The sequence below is a fragment of the Blennius ocellaris genome (genome assembly GCF_963422515.1).
Source record: "Blennius ocellaris genome assembly, chromosome: 21".
NCBI classification, from domain to species: domain Eukaryota; kingdom Metazoa; phylum Chordata; class Actinopteri; order Blenniiformes; family Blenniidae; genus Blennius; species Blennius ocellaris.
Window position 1 is genome coordinate 9,960,306 of NC_137670.1, and position 8,205 is coordinate 9,968,510.

An 8,205-nucleotide genomic window follows, 5' to 3' on the forward strand; every position below is an offset into this window, starting at 1 on the left:
TTTGGATTCAGATCTTCACAGCGGTAAACATGCTACATGGATGTTGAGATAATCTGATTTGAGCCTTTGAAAGAGTTGATTTAAAGTCATACTTACTAACAATGATACTAACCCTCACCCTGTGAACCTGTGTGTGTGTGTGTGTGTGTGTGTGTGTGTGTGTGTGTGTGTGTGTGTGTGTGTGTGTGTGTGTGTGTGTGTGTGTGTGTGTGTGTGTGTGTGTGTGTCTGTTGCGTCCACTCCATCTGCCATTACCTCACTGTAATAAAAACACCATTATTCTTACTAACTAAGATTCCATCCTCGGCTCTTGATGACAGTTGAAGCTTCTCCAGCTCCAGTGTGTGTGTGTGTGTGTGTGTGTGTGTGTGTGTGTGTGTGTGTGTGTGTGTGTGTGTGTGTGTGTGTGTGTGTGTGTGTGTGTGTGTGTGTGTGTGTGTGTGTGTGTGTGTGTGTGTGTGTGCGTCTGTGTGTCCCTGCCAAAGACACATGCCCTGGGAAACACAGCTGAGCCGGCTGGTGGGGGTTTGCCTTTCACCGCATAAAACGTGTCATCCCTTCTCTCCGTGACGGATATTATATCCATGTGCGTCGTCTCCAGGTGCCCGGGCTCTGTTCGTCTGCCCATGAGCATGTTCCCTGACTTACTGTACCCTCGCCATGTCTTCATTAATCACAACCCTGAGACGAGAGACAGACCATCTTTGTTTCGACCAAAGACGCTTCTTTGATTTCCGTCTTTCCTCTCCCAAAACCGCTGAACGGGACACAAAACATGATCTCTTTTGACCACAATTCAAAAGCCCCCTCTGCGCTCCGGCTGGAAGGCTGGCCTGTATTGTCTTTAGATATGGGCTAGATCATACAGACTGTGGGTTTCCTGGCTGGGTGGAAATGTAGCAGTGAGAAGAAGAGAAATGTTGAATAGACATTAGCAGAGTCATTTATTTCATCCTGCCGTGGAGTATCAGTGTCAGGGAGGGTTACAGGCCATTTAACAAAATTCTGCTTTTCCAACTTAAAGTGTTATGCAGCAATGCATATCCAATTTTGTGTTCAGTCGCCTTAGATTTATTGCCCTTGTGGTTATTTACACCAAAAAGCAATTTAGCAATAAATAATATTGGAGGAAACATCAAGAATTGGTTGATATAAGCCTGATTTACACCAGGGAGTGGTTGGATGAGCCTCCAGCAGAAGATCAAAAGTGATACTCGGAGTTCAATTTGTTTTTAGAGGAAATTATGAAACATATTGGAATGAATTTGACCCCCCCCCAAAAAAGATGAGAAAAACACAATCAGTTTGAGGAGGTCGCTATCACCTTTTCAATTGTGTTAAAATAACATGCAACTATCTACAGATGCTGTAAAACAGATTGCATTTTTGAGCATTCATGAAAACAAATGCGTTAAATTGACAGTGCCTGTTATGTGTATATGTTTGTATATGTTCAGCCATTGTGAATGAAAACTGCATTCCGTGTACGAGATGTTCTCAACATGTTGGCTGTGTCAATGCAAAGCTTTATCTGAAACGAAAACGCAAAAATGTGTTTTCACGTGAAACGTTGTTGTGTAAATGCAGCAACTGTAACAGTCACCCAGGTGGGTCACCCAGGGTTTTATATTATTATAGTTTATGTCAACGTCCTCAGCTGGCTGTGGCTCACTGACTGTTACAGAGACCTTCAGTGTGATTGTTGCATTCACACTGAAGGTCACACGGGGAAAAGTGGCCATCGACATGACTGGAAATGATGAAAAATGAGTGAAACAACTAAAAACAAATAAAACTAAATTTGAAAAACAGCTAAACTGATTATATAGTGGTTCATTAATACGGCATATCATAATTTCTGTCCTCAGCAGCTTTAGACTTTTGGTCTCTTTTGATTCCATTATTAAGAATTAAGCCCTCCTTTGTTTTTTGTTCAGTCAATAAGAAGACATCCAGGCCAGCACCCACTTTCCAATGACTTGATAACATTTGCAGGCTTTAAAAAAAAAAAAAAAAAAAAAAAAAAAAGATGAAGAAAGTTTTGGATCCCGGAGGTGCCAGAGAGCGTAAAACTCTGAGCATTGTGAGGGATGGTTTCCGGCCTCGCTTCTGTTTCCCTCCTGCGGGCATCAGGTGATCGGCAGGAAACGGAGCGTAGTGTCATGCATTCTTGATATGAAAACACGACTCAGTACAGTAACATGAGGATAAACATGTCATCTCTACACTAATCGTGATGAATCGCCTCATTGTTTTTCACCACGAACAGAAAACACAAATGGCTTCTGTAAAGGGTTTTGTCCTATATATTTACACTAAAATGATATTCAAACTACAGGGACATTCATCATTTGTTCTATTTCAGGGTGTGTCTTCTAAATGGTTATAATCTGCATTGTTGTGCGTCTGGCTGAACTCTTTGTGGCTTTTGATACATACACACTGAATATTGGGAGGTTATTCGAGTCCGTCGGGATGTGGAAAAGAGCATTCCCGTAAGTGGTTTGAACTTATCGACATGGGAAGACACAAATTTCTGTTAGTTATCCCCTCTACATCAACATCATGGCGGTTAGAGAGCGTGCTTGACCCGATTCCAAGACAATGTCGACCTGACCCGGTTAAAAGCCACCTCCAGGCCAGAACCGGGTCCCCTCAGGGTCTGGAAATGCATCTACAAGCCACAGAGTTGAAGGTTTGGATAAAACAGACCCACCACTGTGGATAAAACCAAACTTTATCCACATCCAATCACGCTGAATACGGCTTATGTGTTCACCTTGGAGCTGATTTAATGCATATTTTCCTTAAGTCTTTGGCCACGACAGTGGTAGCTGTTCGTATTCTACTTCCAATTCAAGTTTATTTATTTCTGGAGGCTGTCGTCATGGGCCTGTCTCAAATCAAACTAATCAACAATCAATTAGGGAAACAAATGCAGCTACACAAGTTGTCGAGGGCTGTACAGAAGGAATAACAAGCTCTCCAAACCTATAGAAGCCAGCACAGGCAACCTGGCACCGTCAGCCACGGGCTTTTAAATGTGTTTAAGGAAAAATAGCCCCCAAAAAAATGACTTGTATTTATTTATCCTGCATCTTTCACAAGCGCTGACACAAAGTATACAGTCTCCTTTAAATCTCTCCCCGCCAAAATCTCTATCTCATATTTAGTGTTCCTAGAGTTTGCGTCTGATTTTAATCCAGTTCAAATCTACTTTATTTATCATATGTTTAGTGGAAATTTGAGCCTAAATGACCATCTATATTTGGTTGAGGACAAATTCCCCCTGTTGAAAGTGATCCCAATTCAAATCAGAACCACAGCTCCTTTTTTTTTTTTTTTTTGTTCTCTTTAAAAATGACACTTTTCTCCTTTTTTATTAAAACCTGATGGACCAGATTACTTTTATGAAGTCCCAATGACATGAAACAAATATCATGAGACACATATCCGTTATACCTGCATTTCTCATTCTTTTTGGATTTGGACCTGAGCAAAATGTTGACAAAAACATATCGGGCTGTGTTGTTCAATATATTCAAGTACTGACACTTGGCTTTGAAAAAAGGTTTTCAGGATTTCAGTGATTCGGTGCAAACGTCTGCTTATCCTCAGGTAGCTGAATGTACAGTTGCAAGCGATCAGTTACATTGTTCATTACTGTTGAAAGTAGGGACATTTCAGTGAAAGTAATGATAAATTATTGAGCACATGGAAGGAAAGCATGGAAACTCTCCTTGGACAAATGTGAATGTGAAGCCATCATTTACCTTGAGACTGTTGTTTCATTCAGATTTGTCTTTTTTCCTCCAGTAAACACGGTGATCGAGGGCACGAAAGTCACAGGTCCCGACGAGGCGGGAGGTGCATCAGAAGTTCATTAGGCTCCGGATCAGGAGCGGAGGTCAGTTTTCCCCACCGAGGAACATTCATTGCGGGGTCCCTCTCAGAGCGTTTTCATTGTTAACAAAATGAGACAGAACTGTCAAAACAGAGCAGATGCATGAAGGGCACGACTGTGCGTTTGTGTCGCTGTTTGTGTTTTCAGGGCAGGTCCATTAACTGGCTACTTACAGAGAAACTCAGCGGGGTTCACATGTGTTTTGTCTCGCTGTTGATTCAAGCTGTGTGACTCTGAACTTCAGCAGTCGTCATGGGTGGCCACACACACACACACACACACACACACACACACACACACACACACACACACACACACACACACACACACACACACACACACGAACTTAAAAATATTTTTGCCGACATACATTTACATGTTTTTAACATGTACACAGAAAATACATGTTGAATGCATGTCTGAATCACCCCAGTTCAAATTTAAAGAGACGTACTCACTGAAATACTTCACACACTCTCATTCACACACACACACACACACACACACACACACACACACACACCCGTCTGAGCCGTAAAAACAAACTGCTCAAAATATGGCATTTGTCTTCTGATTAAACTCCCCACATTCCAGCGAACTGTGCTCGGCCGGCCCGGCAACAGCCGTCATATTGACAGTGGGACGTGCGGTTTGTCGGGGTGATCGCTCATGAAGGGAACCTTTATGGCACAGCCAGCTCCGTATAATCAGCTTTAAATGGCCCCAATGCTAACCAGAAGAAGCCGGTGCCAGCCGAGCCGCCCCCGACCCCCCGGGGTCAGGAAACACAGAGACAAGAGCCACAACGCCCATCACAGACCGAGGAGCGGGTTCAAGCATCGCAGAAAAGTCACATTTCATGGCTGTGGAAGTGTTTGTTAAAGAGTAACCACCAGTCTGGAAGCTGTTAAGCTGGAATGATGATTTGCTCTTGTATGATAAATTGCTATAGCTACGCAAAGGAGCAGCCAAAATATTCGGGGGTTTACTGAAGTTGATGTTACCAAAATTTTAAACTATTTCAATTCATCGGCTGACAGATTTATCTTGGACGACAAGCATGGTTGATGTCATATAAATCTCCATGAAAGCACAAGTGTTTGCAGCAATTGGAGATGACAGATTTGACTTCTGAGATTGGCAACAATTTGCCCGATTTCTTTGGTGAGATTAATATTTTTTCTCTAACAGTGTTCCTTCCACATCAGCATGTTAACTCCATGGATGTCCCTGTGGCTAATTTCTAGGATCGTAAAACGGGTGGCTGGTTAGATATCTTTGGAAGGGAAAACAAAAAGAATCGTGACATCTCTTTCATGCATACGTAGAGCATTAACGAGCCTTGAGACATCAACAAAACAATGGACGTCTTCTCAGCATACTAGCCACTTGATTCCTGCTGCTGTGAAACAGGTTGGAGAATGAAGAACGCAAAAGGAGAGAGTCGGGGGCCCACACATGGTGCCTCTTACCCGAGACCCCAGGGGTGGTTAAAAACACCCCTGCTCGTGTCCGATCCTATTGAAGTGAGTTCCTGTAAGGCAATACTTACAGCAGTAAAATCGCTGCGTTTACAAGTATGACTCATCTCGGAAGACACACGAAGAGCAGAAAAGGGAAGGGAAAAGTCATTCCAGATCTAAACAAAGATTACAATAGAATGTCCCTGTCATGTGATCCCACACATATGTCCAGACGTCCAAAACCATATTTTATTTTCTCATTAATTTCCAATTGAGCACGGTCCTTCTGGCGCAGTCAGAGTCATAAGAAGGGGATAACTGGAGACACGGTGAACCAGTCAGAGGAGATAAAGTTACAGAAACCTTGTGCTTACAAGGAGCTCAGACACTGTAATGTAGAGGCTCCAGTTTCTGACGACAAACCTCTCATATCCCCCACTGACAAGTTTTATCTATCAGAGGACGCAGACAGGATGCCTTTTCGGTTATGTAGCAGTCTCTCTCTCCGTCAACCATGTCTGAGACTGCGAAGGCGAGGAAAGGAAATAGCCGGGTGGACGTCAGGCTAACGTCAGAGCCCGCCGCTCTTTGTTCAGGTGTCAGGAGGAGGATGAAGAGGAAGGCAGGAGGAGAACAAATGAGATGAACAGAGACGGGAGTTTGGATGTTTTACCTTCATTCTACTGCGAAATGTAGAAAAGCAGCCAAGAAAAAAGCCCAGACAGCATATTTTGACAGTCAAGCACACAACTAGAAAAGCTAAGTTCAAGTCCGATTCACTAAAAGACCCAAATACACAACAAACAGCTAAATCTGCAAGTCATAAAGTAGATTTTTCAAATTAATTAAAATTCTACAAATACAACAAGGCTATAAAAGCAGCTTAGTCCATGTTTGAGATTGGTGTTTTAGCATGTCTGAGACATGTCTTAGGTCTCAGTGACGTAAAACCACAACAAATGTCTAAATGCCCAACTCTTAAAGTTTAGATTGGAATATAATGTGTGTAATCACAACAAGGCTTTAAAAGTTAACCAGTCTGTTGCACTCCAAAAAAAAAGTCATTTGTTGAGTTTATGTAATGTTAACATTTCCATCTATGTAGATTCAGTAGATTGGATGTCTTTTAATTATGTTATCTGAATGACATGTCTTAAAATCAATCATTTAACAACGAGAAGCTCGATAAGCTCAGCCTTTCAAAAACCCACTGACAAAAACAATTAAGTGGAAGTGCTGCGATGCAACCAATATTCATAATTTGCAGTTTAAAGTTTCCTCTGAAAAGTAAAAACTCAAATCAAACCTTAAATGACATCCTCAGGAGCCAAGGGTCCCCAGGAAGTCGACACCTACACCACACATAGCTGAGGGGAGCTTCTTGAATTGTTGACTCCATGTTCAGCCATGCGCAGCTTATTAACCGAGCTGAACTACAATGGGACAAATAGACGGAGCTTAACAAGGCAGCGAGCATCTGGTGAAAGTAAATCTTTACAAGGCCCAGACACAGCGACAGGGCAGCGCGGTGAGAAGAGAAAGACACATTATACGAAGATAGGAAGAGGAAGGCTTTACGGGACAGTTGTGTAACCCAAGAGAGGATGCTAACTGAGGCGTGTTGACTTCCACAGTATCCGAACACTCACGTTAGAGCAGAAAGAAAAGGTGAGCTGTTGGGGTTTTTTTTTTTTTACTTTTTCAAATGCATACAAGAGCATGAAAATCCAGATAAAGTTCATGACAAACAATCAAAACTTGTGAGCTCTCATATCCTAACTCAATACGGTGAGCGACCTGAAGGGGGCGTTGCTCGATCTGTGTGGAGCTCGTTAAAGAATCACTGCAGCTTTGTAACTGTTGTGTTAAATAGCTTATAAAAGTGTGTGTGTGTGTGTCTGTGTGCACATGTGTGTGTGCGTGTATGCGCATGTGTGTACGAGTAAATGTAGGTTCTGTTAGACAGCCTGCCTGAATTTAAAGATCATAAAGTACCACAAGCTACAAGATGCAATTATACAAAGCAGGAATAACTGAAAGTATTCAGAGGAAACAAGCAGATTTGAGGAATACTTTACAAAAGATATAGGCCGATATAGAAATTAATGCAAACTTGATGTTTACGAGTGTGTTTGTGTGACGTCTTTGAATTTGAATTCACTTTAATTTAGCTCATTCTCGTCGTAAGTTGTATCTAAACCTTTTCATTTGTGTTCTGCCCTTTGTGGCTTTGTTACGAAACCTGAAAAATAATAAAATAAACAGCCCATGTTGTTGTAGTTTTCGGTTTGATTGAAATATCATCAGACATTACAAACACGCCGCTCGCAACGTTGGTCAACAGACAATAAACCAGCTCCTTCATACTGGTTTGGCTGCACATGCAAAAACACCTGTATTAAAATCCAGGAAAAGTACTATATGTCAGTTATACATTGTAAAACTCTCGATTTTATTTTTTCCATTTCTGCTCTGACCTTACCTGTATGGTCTTTATGGGCTGACTTTTTGTGGTGTGTGTCTGGACCAGTGCATGATACAGTACATTGACGCTTTATGACCATATCTGGTAACTTTTGGACGGGGCAAAACCTTTCTGGCGTGACTGCAGTGTGTCCGCCGTTCCCATGTGTTACGGAGCAGTGCTGTGGAAACGCTTGCAGGCTTCAGCTGCCGTGGCGTTTGGTTGGACTGAAACGGCTCTGGCTCGCAGGAGAAATGCTGGTTGCAACTCACCTCTGCGAGTGTTTTCTCAACTGGACCCCAGTATAGGAGACTCGGCGCTAAAGCACTATCCCAGATGTACGCTATGCATCAGGCTTTTAGGAGACGGCGCCC